Genomic DNA, 15569 nt, shown 5'->3' on the forward strand with positions numbered 1-15569 from the left:
CTTCCTGCAAGGCAATGCTGCTGCGTCCCCATCTCTGGAGACAGCACCACGCTGGGAAGGCCAAGGAGTTACCTGGAGGCTGGGTGGGATCTGGGAACGAGTCACGGTGAGGAGTCAAAGCAAGCCCCTGGGCATCTGCTCTGGTTTTCTTCATTCACCACGGAATGCCAATGCCTTCGATCAGGGGAGGCTGAGTTCAGCTCCGTCCTTTCCACATTACTCTCCATCCCAGGAACAAAGTACTCTCGTGTGGGGTTCCCACAAAGTCTGCATACGGCAAACAAGTATTATCGTTTTGGCCACCTGGACTCCCTTTTTTCTTTCCTTTGGGGAACTGCCGTCTAACGTTCCATGTGATCCTGGGGTAGACACATAGCCCATGTCTATGCAGTCAAAATATCCCAAGTCTAGGCCCAGCAGGGAAATTAGGGTCCTTTCATGGAGTTTTATTTTGGACACTGGGAGAGACAAGCCCTCTTTCCTATGGCTTCACTAAGCTGAAATGACAAGTGACTTATGCCAGGAATTGCTTGAGGCTATGTATCCTCTCCATATCCTGCCACAAAGAGGAAGCTCTTCTGCGATAAGAGGAGACTGACAGTCCAGGAAATGAAGAGGCAGGAGATGAGAGAAAGAAAGAAAACAAAAGTGAGTAGACAGCTTTGCTGGAGGCCTGGAGAAGTCCCTTGAACTTCTTAGTGGTGCTGGAGTTGAGATTCTGTCCTATTTAATTGAAAAAGTTCTTTCCGATGTAGCTTTCACTCTATCAAAACATATCTATGCTGGGCTGTGTTTGTTAAAGGCTGCATTCATGAGACAGCTGCACAGCTACCCTGTGCTGGGGGCAAGTGTGAGCGTGTCAAGCCCCCAGCTATCATATTGGCATCATCTGCCTCTCTGGAGACCATGCTAGGTACATAGTAGGTGCTCCCACACGCTTTAAAGTGGGTAACACCCCATCCCAGAAGCCCTCCAACTGCTCTTTTCTATATAACCCACACCTCCTTCCTTCTTCCCTAAGAGTAACCACCATCCTGACATTTATAGTAATAGTAATCATTTCCTTACTTTTCTTTATAGTTCTTGTCTTGGGCTGGGCTCTCTAGAGAGGCAAAACCAGTGAAGTGTGGATATATACACATATGTATCGAGAAAGGGAGAAAGAGAGAGGGAGAGATTTACATGAAGGAAATGGCTCATGCAGTTGTAGAGGTTGGAAAGTCCCATGTCTGTGGGTCAGGCTGGAGGCTTCTCCTGACCCATGTAGCTTCAGGGGCTGGCAAATCCAAGATAACAGGCCTCTGGCTCACAGACTCTGGAGGGTGATGAATCCCAAGATCAGTAGGTAAGCTGCTAGCTCAAGTCCCAAGAACCAGAGGTCAGATGAACAGGAGCCAGTGGCAGGATCCAGAGTCTTGCCAGAATGTCCACCTATATTGGATGCAGGCCATACTCCCAAGGAAACTCCCTTTCAACTGATTTGCTGCTCACAGCAGATCCCATCATGGAGGTGATCACATTGTATCAGATGTCATCATGAAAGTGATCACATCATTATATGACTGTCAAACTACTTCATAACTGCCAAACCACTGAGAATCATGGCCCAGCCAAGTTGGCACACAGTCTTAATGATCACAGTTGTATTACCCAAGAGCATCTTCAAACACTATTATTTAGTGTTTTTTTTTTTTTTTTGCATATGTCTTACTCTAAATGAGTGAGTTTTACAGTGGACAGTGGTTCTCAAACTTGAGTATGCATCAAAATCACCTGGAGAGTTTACTGAAACACACTTTGCTGATTCCACTTCTATGAAATATCTAAAAGGGGTAACTACATAGAATCCAATGTAGGTGAGTGGTTACCAGGGCCTGGGAAGAGGAGAGAATGAGGAGTTATTGCTGAATGGATACCAGTTTTTGTTAGGGGTGATGAAAAATTTTAGAAACAGTGGTGATGGCTGTACAGCATTGTGAATGCAATTAATGTCAGTGAATCATACACTTAGAAATGGTGAAAATGGCAAATTTTATACATATTTTACCACAATTAAAAAAGTAAACAAACAAACAAACTGCAAATTAAGCCTACTCTTTCCCTCGCCTTCTTCCTTCCTGGGCTGCCTCACATCAGATCCAGGAGAAGTGAGATGCAGTCTGCCCTCAAAAGCATCCAAATGAAAACATAAGTTCTTTTCTTTGGTGGTGATGTATTAAAACAAGATCATAAACACAAAGACAAACAAACAACAACAACATCCCTGAAAACCCCAGGAATGGCTCCCACCCTGAGTTTCTCATTCAGTAGATCTGAAGTAAGGACTGAAAATTTGCATTTCTAAGAAATCCTCCAGTGACGCTGATGCTGTTGGGCCAGGAAGTGGCTTTGAGGACCACTGATTTAGTGTAGGTGGAATTATCTCAAGGGCTGCCCTAAATTCGCCTTCAGAATAACTAGGTTCCTTATGCCAAATAATACTTTGGCAACCAGGGTTAGACGGTTCCAGAGTTTCACAACACATGTGTTTATTCTTTCTAGTACCCTGGCAGATACTGGTTTGCTCAGCCCTCAGTCCCCTTGTAACCAACCGTAAAGCACCTAGGACTGAGATCCTCTGAGCTCTTGGAGATTTAAAGCTCCCAGTTTGTGCTAAACCACTGCTCTACGAAGTTTGGAAGCAGTGAGGTGGTTGCGTTCTCCTGGGTGGCAGTTTGGATGTATTCCTTTCAAAAGCGAGATAGGTAAAAATCCAAAGATCCTTCATCTTGTAGACAAGCCAGATGGATGCTCTCCATCCAGGGCCAGCCATAACAAACAGTCAAACATAAAATATTCTCCTCAACATCCTCCCACCGTCATTCCAGCTGCCCGGCAGCTATACTGCTGTGCAGACTGAAACCGATGAGTTTGATGGTGACACAAACCCAAATGTAGACTCAGTCTAGTCCAATCACTTTCACAAGAGGTAAAAAGGAAAGTGCTAATAGGGTAGTACAGGGGAAAGGAACTAATGTTTCTTACCTTCTTTACATCACTCAACGTCTTGGGTGCTGTGGTAGCCAGAGTCCAAGATGACCTCCAATAATCCCCATCTTCTGTGTAGTCCTCTCTCATTTTGTATCTTGTACCACAGTTGATCTGTGTGACCAATTGAGTACAGCAGAAATGATGGCGTGCCACTTCTGAGATTTGGTCAGATTGGGTCTTCTGTCCTGGTGTCTCCTTGTCTCTTTCTCTCTCTGCTTCTCCCTCTTCTTCTCTCTCTCTCTCATCACTTGCTCCGGGGAAAGCCAGTGGCCATGTTGTGAGCAAACCTATGGAGAGGCCCACACTGCAAAGAACTGAAGCCTTGTGCCAATAGCCATGAACGATCTTGGATGTGGGTCCTCAGAACCTGTGAGAAAATAAATGTGTGCTAGTTTAAGCTGCTACATTTGGGGATAATTTGTTAGGTTTCTGTAAATAAAAAATACAGATGTTTTTCCATTGTCAACCCATTTAAGTCTCAAATGACACTGAGGGGTCATTATTGCCATATTTCACTAAATATAAGATACCATCAACTTGAAAATACCACATTTATTCTAAGAATCATTTTTTTTTAAATGCTGCTAATTAAGCTATGACATGTCTTCAGTTGTAAGATGCACTCCAATTTCAGAGATGTGACTGTAAAAAATGTGCATCACTTTATAGCAGGGATTTCTTCTCATGCACGAGGGAAATGAAAGCCTTCTTTTTCAGCCCTGTTATTCAGCTTACTATGGAGCCCAAAAACCCAAACCCACTGCTGTTCAGTAGATTCCTTTTCCATAGGGTTTCTGATTCCAACTGCCCATAGGGTTCCCAAGGCTGTAAAAGTTTACAGAAGCAGACTGCTACAACTTTCTCCCACATGGCATGGAGTAGCCACTCTATATCTGCCTATTGAGAGGTTTTGTTTGGAATGTTGTTTTTGTTGGGTGCTGTCAGATTGATTCCAACTCATAGTGACCCTATATAATGGACTAGAACTGCCCCTTAGGGTTTCCCAGATTGTAATCTTTACGGAAGCAGATCAGTAGATCTTTTCTCCAGTAGAGAAAAGGGGGTTTGAACCGCCAACCTTTCGGTTAGCAGCCAAGCTCTTAACCATTGTGTTAAGGTGGGCTCCTTAGAGAAGTTTAATGTCCAGATTGACATAACATGACTTCAAGGGCAAACCTGCACTCAGCATAAATCTTGTTCTTAAGTATAAATTGATATGGGAAATTGTTTAAAGGTGTACCCCATAACCCTATTGCCATTGAGTCAATTCTGCCTCATAGCAGCCCTATAGGACAGAGTAGAAGTGCCCTATAGTGTTTCCAAGGTGCACCTGGTGGATTCAAACTGCTGACATTTTGGTTAGCAGCCATAGCACTTAACCACTGCACCACCAGGGTTTCTGTTCAAAGGTGTAAGTTGTCCTAATTCTCACATTGGCCAAAGGAAGGACCCTTCGTGGATTCTAAATCACCACTAGCCTCTACATCTCCTCTGTCCTAAGTGCAAATGTAATACATACGTGGTCCTATGAAAATCAGCCCTAGGCGGCACCCAGCTCCTACAAAGAGCTGATGTTGAGTGCTCTGTGCCAGCATCCTCTCACGCTTTATCTCAGCCAGGCATTATCATTCCCACTGGGCAAACAGGAGCTGAAAGACATTAAGAAACTTGCTTAAAATAACGAAACTAGAAAGCGACAAAGGCTGGAGATCCGCCGGTCTGTTCTTACTGCCACTTTTCCCACGTTACCGCATCTTCACTAAAAGACGGTGGTGTGGCCTGTCTCCTGAACCTAAACAATAGTCATAGTAAACAGGCAAAATCCTGTGAGAGTTTTTGTGCCTCTGAATAGGCCATTTACATGAATAACTTCCAGCCTTTCATGTTGGGAATGCAGAGGGTTTCATAAACATTATCTCATTGGTCCTCTTAGCACCAGACATTCTCAAACAAATGAGTTAATGTTTGCAGAAAGTCCTTGAGATCTGAAGATTGTAGGCATGGTGAACATGCAGTGTTGTCCTTACGCTGCACAGCTGTCACAGAGTCACAGCCTCAGAGAGCCTCGCTCCTGGGAAAATATTGGATCTTCCGAGTCATGGAGGTGGAAGCAGGGGTGGGAGGTGGAGGGCCCAACAAAGCAGTCTCTGGCTTTGAGATGGAGTAAGTCTGTAAAGCAAAGGTGGCAAATTGAATTCCACTGGCAACTCAGATCAGTTATTGGTACTTGCCTGGAAGGTTCAGTAAGAAGGATTCTGAGGCCATGTTTGGGCTCACTGGGAAAGAGTTCTGGGAGTAATTAGTGACGTCTGCCATGGGTGCAAGAGTATTGGGTTTGAAACATATATTCCAGGAATTTACCCTTCTTACTTTGGGAGCAATGAACCTCAACCCTGGCTGCCTATCAGAATCATCAAGAGTCTTTAAAATGTACTAGCATCCAGGTCACGCCCTAGAGCAACTGGATCAGGATTTCAGGGGGTGGGACCCGGCCATCTGTAAATTTTTTTAAGTATCCCAGGTGATTCTAGTTGGCACTGAGGTCTAAAATCCACTGCTAGAAAGGGATCACCTTCTAGGGTCGTAGTTATCAGCCTTGGCTCCATATTGGGATTGCATGGGAGTATTTTAAAGACTTCCTGATGTCTGGGACTGATTTAGTTGACATGGGGTGTGGCCTGAGCATTGGGAAATTTGAAAGCTACCAGATGATTTTAACCTAAAGCCAGAGTTGTGATCCTCTTGTTCTAAGAGATGAAAGGAAGAAGAAAGTATATGAGAAGTTCTTCACATGGTTGACTGGGTGGCTATTTAATCCAAAAGTTCATGACTTGGGTGATGAAAGGAAAGATCAGGCAACAGCTAAAAAAGGAGTATGAAAATATAATACTGTTCTAATCTTTTCCTTCATGGCCAAAATAATAATATCTGATGCAAAACTTTACAGTTTATGGGATCTAATTTAACTTAACCATCATGACAGTGGAATAATAATATCTGATGCAAAACTTTACAGTTTACAGGATCTAATTTAACTTAAGCATCATGACAGTGGTTAAAAAACAAAACAAAACACTTGCTATCAAGTCAATTCTGACTCATGGTGACCCCATGTGTGTCAGAGAAGAACTGTGCTTCATAGTGTTTTCAATAGTTGATTTTTTGGAAATTGATCATCAGGCCTTACTTCCGAGGAGCCTCTAGGTGAACTTGAATCATACCATAAATCTTTTGGTCAGTACCCAAGCATGTTAACTGTTTGCCAACTGTGTACCAAAACCAAACATGTTGCCGTCAGCTCTGACTCCTAGCAACCCTATAGGACAGAGTAAAACGGCCCCACACAGTTTCCAAGGCTGTAATCTTCATGGAAGCAGACCGCCACGTCTTTCTCCCACGGAGCTGCTGATCGGTGTAACGGATGACCATTGAGCTATCGCCCAGACACTTCAACCTCTGTGCAACCAGGGCTCCCCAACAAACAGGGTACCAAAACCCAAACCTGTTCTGTCAAGTCAATTCTGACTCCTAATGACCCTATATGAGCAGAGTTGAGTAGAACTGTCCCATAGGGTTTCCAAGGATGAACTGCCGACCTTTTGGTTAGCAGCCTGTGCTTTTAGCCACCGCACCACTAGGGCTCCCTGATATTATCATCTCTACTTTACAAGGTTGGAAACTGAGGCTCTAAGAAATAAGTCACCAGTCTAAGATCAACATCTGTTATGGATTGAATTGTGTCCCCCTATAATGTGTGTCAGCTTGGCTAGGCCATGATTCCCAGTATTGTGTGATTGTCCACCATTTTGTCATCTGATGTGATTTTCCTATGTGTTGAAAATCCTACCTCTCTGATGTTAATGAGGCAGGATGAGAGGTAGTTATGTTAATGAGGCCAGACTCAATCTACACTCTTAGGTATTGTCTTAAATTAATCTCTTTTTAGATATAAAAGAGGGAAGTGAGCAAGATACAGGGGGACCTCATTACTACCAGGCAAGAAGAGCTAGGAACACAGGGTCCCTGCAATGAGAAGCTCCAAGACCAGGGAAAGATTGATGACAAGGACGTTCCTCCAGGGCTGACAGAGAAAGCCTTCCCTTGGAGCTGGCCCCCTGAATTCAGACTTCTAGCCTCCTAGACTGTGAAAGAATAAATTTATCTTTGTTAAAGCCATCCACTTGTGCTATTTCTGTTATAGCAGCACTAGGTAACTGAGACAACATCCATGACCCAAACCCAGGGCTTCTGAGAGAAGCCAAGCACTCTTTCTGTGGTTCTCAGATACTCAAACGTGTTTACCAAATAAGAGTACAGCTGTCACTTAATTCTCTTTGGCATTAAAGGGAGAATGATTCCCAAAGAAAAAAGAAAACTTCAAAAAGGCAAATGAGAGTACCACCTAATTGTGGTCTTTGGGGACTGTTTAGTCAAGGGAGCTTCTGCAGCCCCCCTCATTCTTACTTTTTGTACCTAAGTGCCATCCTCCCTTTTGGCGTGTCTCCACAAACCAGTGAACCTTGATGTCCTCACGTACACAGGGTGCCCTGACAACGTGGACATGGATACTTCTCCCATTACCCAAGATGAGATGCACCAGCATCTCCGCTGTGAAGCTTCCCTGGGCCAAAGAAATGCCCAAGTGCTCACAGGTTACCTGACTCACAGAAGACTCTGGGTTTCTGGTCAGGGACACTGATGACTGAATCACTTTCCAGAAACTGGTGATTTACTAGTATGTCATTTCATTTCTGTCTCTTTCCAAATCACTGACCCTGTATCTAAAGGCTCAAGCTTTGCCCACCCTAACTCCGTAGCAAGTCCTTGCCTCCAACACCTCTGTGCCCACAAATGGGAGAAGAAAGTGGATGCACGGGCAAATGCATATGGAAGTTGCTCTTCAATTTTTATAGGGGTTTGCAGGTTACATATACTCTTGCCTACACTCATGTTCAAATACGTCCCTGACAAACACATTGGAACTCAGAAATGAAGTCGGTTGTTGTTGTTCGGTGCTGTTGAGTTGGTTCCAACTCATAGCTACCCCATGTTCAACAGAAGGAAACACTGCCTGGTCCTGTTGCATTCTCAGAATCCTTGTTATGCTTGACCCCTTTTTACAGTGACTGTGTCAATCCATCTCATTGAGGGATTTTTCTCTGACCTTCTATTTTACCAAGCATGATGTCCTTCTCCAGGAACTAATCTCTCCTAATCCCTGATAACCTGCTAACATGCCCAAAGTATGTGAGACAAAGTCTCACCATCTTTGCCTCTAAGGAGTCCTTAGTAAAACTGTAGGTCTCCTATGACAGATTTTTTCATTCTTATGGCAGCCTGTGGTATATTCAATATTCTTCACCAACACTATAATTCAAAGGCATCAATAGCAGCAGAATTCGGGTAGGAAAGCTAAATTACAGGCATTTTTAGTTACCACAGTGACTGGTGCTTACAATTGATATAGTTGATGAAGGCCATTTCCCTGGACCCATCCTACCCCTACCCTTGCCCTCATCCCTAGCATAAATGAAAAATTCTAGCCATCATACCATTCTCCACTAAGAATCGGGAAAATCCCATTGTTACTTGATTGTGGTAGTGGAACATGTATGGCTGACCTTTGGAGCCCTAGTGTTTGAGGTACGCCCAGGGCCAAAAAGGAGGCGAGGGAAGAGGTAATAGATAACTTCAATTCACCATGAAAATAAAATTTCCATTTAGTTGGCTTTTCTGAGGTCAAGAGAAGCAGCATGGCGGTGATCTGGAGCTTCCTCGTCTCCCCAGTGTCTATGTGTTCTGATTGTGTACAGATCAGATGACTATGCCACTTCCCTAATGGCATCTCCCTGGGAATATATCCTCACACTGGCCGACAAGGACCTAAGTGATCTGGCTCCTGTCTGCCTCTCTGAGCACAGCTCTTACAGCTCTCCCCAGCCCTCACCTTCTCTGCACTCCATACACAAGGATATGCTGTTCTGATTGTCCAGCACACCCAGCCCTTCTCTGACTTTGAGCTTTTGCTCTTGCTATTTCCTCTGCCTGGAATGCTTTTACCCCTAGATCTTTACATGACTGGCTCTTTCTCCTGCTCTCTTGAACATTTCTTCGACTAAGAGAAGTTCAATAAATTGTCATTGAGCACCTATTATGTGCCAGGCATTGTGCTAGGAGCTGGGAATACAACTGTGAGCAAACAGTCCAGGTTTTTGCTCTCATGGAATTTAGAAAATTTTGTTTAGCACCTTGGGCAGGGCGTGGTACACAATGAAAAAAAAAAATGAGCAATTGATAAATACTGAATCAAGGAGTGATTGACAGTCCCTTCGGTGGGAAGAGATGAGCCAAGCCTTAGGGGTGCTGGACCGGGTAGAAGCTCTGAGATGCCTGGGGTGCTAGCTAAAATGCACTAAAGAAGTTCCATTGGCAATTTCATTTCTTAACAAGGCAAAAACAAATACCAGTGAGTTCTGATATGCACCAAAACACATTTACAGAAATTATCATAGCAATCTTTTTCCTTAAACTGGAAACAACCAAAATACTCATCATTAGAATAATGGATAAACTAGTATATTTAAACAGCGGAATATCATACAGCAATGAAAAAGAACCAACTACTGCTACGTGAGGCAACATGGGTGAATCTCACAACTACTGAGAACCAAAACCATCTCTCCCTTGCCCCTCACAGCTTGGGCACTGAGGAACAAAACCAAAAACCCCCATACAGCTTACTGTCCACATTAACATGACTTTCACTGAGGATGAAGGAAATCCTCCATGAGATGGGCTAACACAGTGGCTGCAACAAAGGGCTCGAACATAAACAATTTCAAGGATGGTGCAGGACTGGGAACGTTAAGTACTGTTATACATAAGGTCGCCATGAGTTGGAGCCAACTCAGTGGCAACTGACAATTAACAACGATGTGACTCTATAGCCTTTGTCAGCACAACTTTGCTATTCCAGGAGACTCTTGCCCAGACAAATAACTTTTATTATAGGAACTTCCTTAAAGATCTATAATCTTTTCAATAGAAAACATCAACAGTTTATACCACAAATCTTTGAATCCCTCAGCTCAAGAGCCTCACCTTGCTGTTCCACCAGCCCTAAACTCTGGTATGGTAATCCTTACCAATCCTAACCAAGCCCACACATTAAAAGGATACCTTAAACCAGAATTGAAATCTCAAATCCAACCTTTTCCTTCACCCTCCAAGACACTAGCAAAGCTCCTTCCAGGTGGTGTTCATCTTTACTGTGGTAAGCTGTATGCTCAGCTTTGTCTTATCAACTGATGGCTTTGGTGATATTTGGGGAGCCAGCTCTCAACAACTTAATGTTCAGTAAGAAAAACCAGACACGAAAGGGAACATACTTTATCAATCAATTTATATACAGCTCAAGAGCAGAGGCAAAGCTAATCTATGGTGCTAGAAATGGAGACTGTGCTTACTTCGGGTGTGGAGGGGGACAGGGTGTCGCCTGGGAACAAATATGGGACAGAACATGAGCCTGACTTCCGGGTGCTGAAAATGCCCTGTATCTTGATCTGGATGGCGGTCACATAGGTGTAAACCTATGTAAAAAAAAAAAAAAAACCTATGTAAAAGCTGTGTATTTTTGTGTGCATTTTACTGCATGCAGAAAGTAACTAAAAAAAAAAAAGTCAGCAATTATCGAAGGGCTGGCTGTAGTTTTAGAATCACTGCATTAGTTAAAGGATCTCCTTCAACAGTATAGAGTTTGGTGTTATGAGAGATCCCAAACTAGCTACTACCTGGGGGGTTTTACTTTCCAACTCTTCAGGCACTGTTCACCACCTGTGACATGAATAGCCCTGAGCCCTTCCCCATGAATCAGTGATTTTTGTAACACATATAATAGAGAGGGTGTGGTGAGAATTAGTAACAAGTGGGATCCTTTACACAGAGTCTTCTACTTGCAGGATGCAGCTCCATCTGGGAACCATCCCTCTTGGGGAGTTACAGTGTTGCTCCTATAAAAATCTGGTGTGTGAAACATTGCAAACGGGGACGCTCTACTGATCCTTCTGTTTTAAGGATTTAGCGACATTACTTGAGGCCACATCAATCATGCATATTAGGATAATGTGTGTGCACGCGCACGCGTGCGTGTGTGTGTGTGCATGCAGGAGGAAGAGAGAGAGAGAAAGAGAGGGGGAGAGAGACATAGAGAGAGAAATTCAACTGATGGCAGAAAGTGACATGAAATCTAGCTCCAGAAAGACTTAGGAGTTCTCTTCAACTGCAGTAACTAAAAAACATAAGTAAATTTAAAAGCCTTGCACATACAAAATATTTAATATTCAAAGGAGGAGCAATTTGTACCAGCCTAGGGCAGATGATTCAATTTCTCTATTAAGACATGTTGGATCACTTCCAAAGACAAGGCTGGGCCAAGCCCCTACACCTGTGCCATTGTAAATCCCCCTCTGACCTTGGGAAAGTAAATAAGGAAAACTCAGGCTGTGCCGCAAAGCGCTGGGCTGCAAACAGCTGTGATAAAAGGTCAGTGCTCAAAGTAAAGATGTGTCATTCCTTTTGCTTCTAAAATGGAAACGCTGATGCAAAGCTGATATTCGTAAAAATCTTACTTAGTAGCTCGGCCAAGTGGATATCCTGTACTTAGGATTCCTAAACACGGAGAGGGAATTATGGCACCTCTGTAATATCTTTAGCCTGGGGTTGCTGCCTGCCACACCTGGCCCCAGCCCCCACCTCATGCAGGCACAATTATTCTCCGGCGATTAGGTATGACGGCTCCTCTGACACACGGAAGAACAGCGGTTCCCCCATACACTTGGGGAGTTTGCTTCAGGGTCTGTGGGCCACTGAACCTTCCTTTGCTCATTTTTGTTTTCTTTCCAAAAGCAATACGTGTTTGTTGTAGAAACTTCAGAAGGTATAGATATGCAGAATGAATCAGGACAAAATTACCTAGACTATCATCAAAATTACGTGTTAGTATATATATTAAAAATCAGCTGCTGAAAACTCTATGGAGCACAGTTCTAATTTGACACGTATGAGGCCACCATGAGTTGGAGTAGACTGGATGACAAATGGTTTAAAAAAAATATATGTATATATACATATATATATATCTTTTTTCTACTTCAAAAACTTTCTTTTTCCAGGCTTAATGGTTGGACTGAGACTGGAGGGACCCTGGAGGTCATGGTCCCCGGACCCTTTGTTAGCCCAAGACTGGAACCATTCCCGAAACCAACTCTCCAGACAGGGATTGGACTAGAGTATAAAATAAATGATGATACTGGTGAGGAGTGAGCTTCCTGGCTCTAGCAGACACATGAGACTATGTGGGCAACTCCTATCTGGAGGGGAGATGAGAGGCAGAGGGGGACAGGAGCTGGTTGAATGGATGTGGAAATAAAGGGGGGAGAGAAGGAGTGCACTGTCTCATTAGGAGGAGAGCAGTTAGGAGTACACAGCAAGGTGTGTAAAAGTTTTTGTATGAGAGACTGACTTGATTTGTAAACTTTTACTTAAAGCACGATAAATAAATTAACAAAAAAAACTATTTTTCGTGTAATGTGTGGTGAACATAATTTACATTGATTTAATAGCTTTTTATGATTTTATTGTACTGGCTGCATTTTATTAAACCAGTTCCTTACTGTTGGACATATTTAGACTCTTGTCCTTTTCCTGGTGTTATAAGTAATACTCCCATAATTACCCCTCCAAAGCCGGTGAGTAGCTGAATTATGGTGTATATTCTTGCTGAGTCTCTTAAAACATGTTTCTAGGAGTAAAACCAATGGGATAAAAAAGATGTGCAGGCTTCCAGGTTGTTGATAGACATGGCCAAATTGCTTTGCTGAAAAGTTGCATCAAATCCCATCCCTGCCCCACTGTGGATTAGGGTCAGGGAAAACTTTATCAAAGCAATCTCACACATGTAGAAGAAACTCTAATTGTAGTGAAGGCAGCATTCTATCAATTTCCTTAGATTTCAATTCAAGAGATTTCTTTTATGCAGGTGGTTTTTTGTAAAGTTGGTAACTATGGCAAATTCATATCCAGAGGAAAATACCTAACCTTGAGTCTATGTGTGCCATTCAAGTGATTCAGACTCCAACGTAATTTTTATTGTTTTTATGTTGCCGGCTAATAATGAGCTGTTTTGGTCATAATCCCAGAGGAAGTTTCTAGAGAAATTGAGAAGTTTCTAGAATATTATAGACCCAGTGTGTCAACGATAAGCCAGTTAACAAGGATGGAAGGTATTGTTTCCCGTGGGCAATAGTAATGTTTACTATTTGGGAATTTACAAACTAAGGGAAATTTTGAGTCACTCAGATTTGGACTCTGGAATGGGGATAACCAAGGGTCACAGGGGCTGACCAAAGCTCCCCTGAGGTGGGCGGGGTGGCTGAGTTCCAGTGTTGGTCAGTGAGAAGACCCCAGTGCCCCTGCAGGGGCCACAAAGGAGACAAAGAGGGAGGGAGAGGGGCAAAAAAAACCATGGGTCATCCTGTTAGTCTGGCTTGTATTCAAATCTTTGTCTTTTCATTTGGTAAAGATGTGGCCTTGGGTGGATTATTAACCTCTCTGAGCTTTGATTCTATAAAATGGACACAAGTGCCACTTCCTAGTATCACTAAGAGAGTTCAGTGACATAATGTGTAAAAACTAATTACAGTAGCTGGCACATGGTAAGAATTCAATTAAAAAAAACAAAAACCATTGCCGTCAAGTTGATTCCGACTCATAGTGACCCTATAGGACAGAGTAGAACTGCCCCATAGAGTGTCCAAGGGGCTGTGGGTGGATTAGAACTGCCGACCTTTTGGTTAGCAGCTGACCTCTTAACCATTGCGCCACCAGGGCTCCAAGATGGATGGTTGCTATTATTACAACCCACCACCCATCAGTCAGTTTGTCATACTGTGGTGGCTTGTGTGTTGCTATGAGGCTGGAATATTTACCACTGGTATTTCAAATACCATCATGGGCACGCATGATGGACAGTTTTCTGCAAAACTTCCAGACTAAGACAGACTAGGAAGGAAGGCCTGGTGATCTGCTTCTGAAAATTAATAAAAACTTTATGGATCACAACAAAACATTGTCCAAGTTGATAGCTGTCTTAGTTATCTAGTGCTACTATAACAGAAATACTACAATGGATGGCTTTAACAAAGAAAAATTTACTCTCTCACAGTCTAGGAGGCTAGAAGTCCAAATCCAGGGTGCCAACGCTAGAGGAAGGCTTTCTCTTTCTGTCAGTTCTAAGGGAAAGTCCTCATCATCAATATCCCCAGGTTGAGCAGCTTCTCAGCTTAGGGAACCCGGGACCAAAGGATGTACTATTCTCCTGACTCTTGTTTCATGGTGGTATGAGGTCCTCCTGTTTCTCTGCTCACTTCTCTCTTTTATGTCTCAAAAGAGATTGCCTTAAAACACAATCTAATCTTGTAGATTGAGTCCTGCCTCATTAACATAACTGCCACTAATCCCATCTCATCAACATCATAGAGACAGGATTTATAACACACAGGAAAAATCGCATCGGATGGCAATATGGTGAACAATCACACAATACCGGAAATCATGGCCTAGCCAAATTGATACACATATTTTGGGGAACACTGTTCAATCCATGACACTAGCTTTGAACACGTCATCAGGAGGGATCAATTGCTGGAGGAGGCCATCATGTTTGGTAAAGTAGAGGCCAGTAAAGGCAAGAGAGACCCTCAGAGAGATGGATTGACAATGGCCTCAGTGATGGGAGTTGTGTAAATATGAAGGACTGGGCAATATTTCATTCTGTTGTACATAAGGTCTCTACCAGTCTGAGTTCACTTGATGGCAGCTAACAACAACATTATTTCTGTAATGGTTAATAATTATTATTGCTATTTCCTTTAAGGACAGATTTAGGAAAAAAGGGTTTTTTTTTTTTTTTAAGACTAACCTTCCATTACATCTTTTTTTTTTTTTTGAACTTTCTGTTGTAGGGGTTCTTAACCTGGGGCCGAAGAACTCCCAAGAGGCCCATGGATAGATTTCTGGGAGGAGAAAGGATTTTGATGGGAAAAAATTGGTCATTATTTTTACTAACCCCTACGGAATCAACTCGACGACAACGGGTTTGGTTTCTTGTTTATTTTTAACCAAAGCATAATATTTCCTTTAAATACAATTATATACAACAAACCATGGTGGTATCAACAATACCTATGACCTTGATCAATAATAAAAAAAATAGCATAGATTTTTTTTTTAATTTTATTTAATTTTTGGTGAAAATATACACAGGAAAACCTGCTCCCATTCCACAGTTTCTAGACATAATGGTCAGTGACATTGGTTACATTCTTCCCCACATTGTGTTAAAATTCTTATTTCTTTTTTTTTTAATTGTACATTAGATGAAGGTTTACAGAGCAAACTAGTTTCTCATTAAACAATTAATACACATATTGTTTTGTGACATTGGTTGCCAACCCCACGACACGTCAACATTCTTCCCCTCT

Source organism: Loxodonta africana, chromosome 23 (genome assembly GCF_030014295.1).
Source record: "Loxodonta africana isolate mLoxAfr1 chromosome 23, mLoxAfr1.hap2, whole genome shotgun sequence".
NCBI lineage: Eukaryota > Metazoa > Chordata > Mammalia > Proboscidea > Elephantidae > Loxodonta > Loxodonta africana.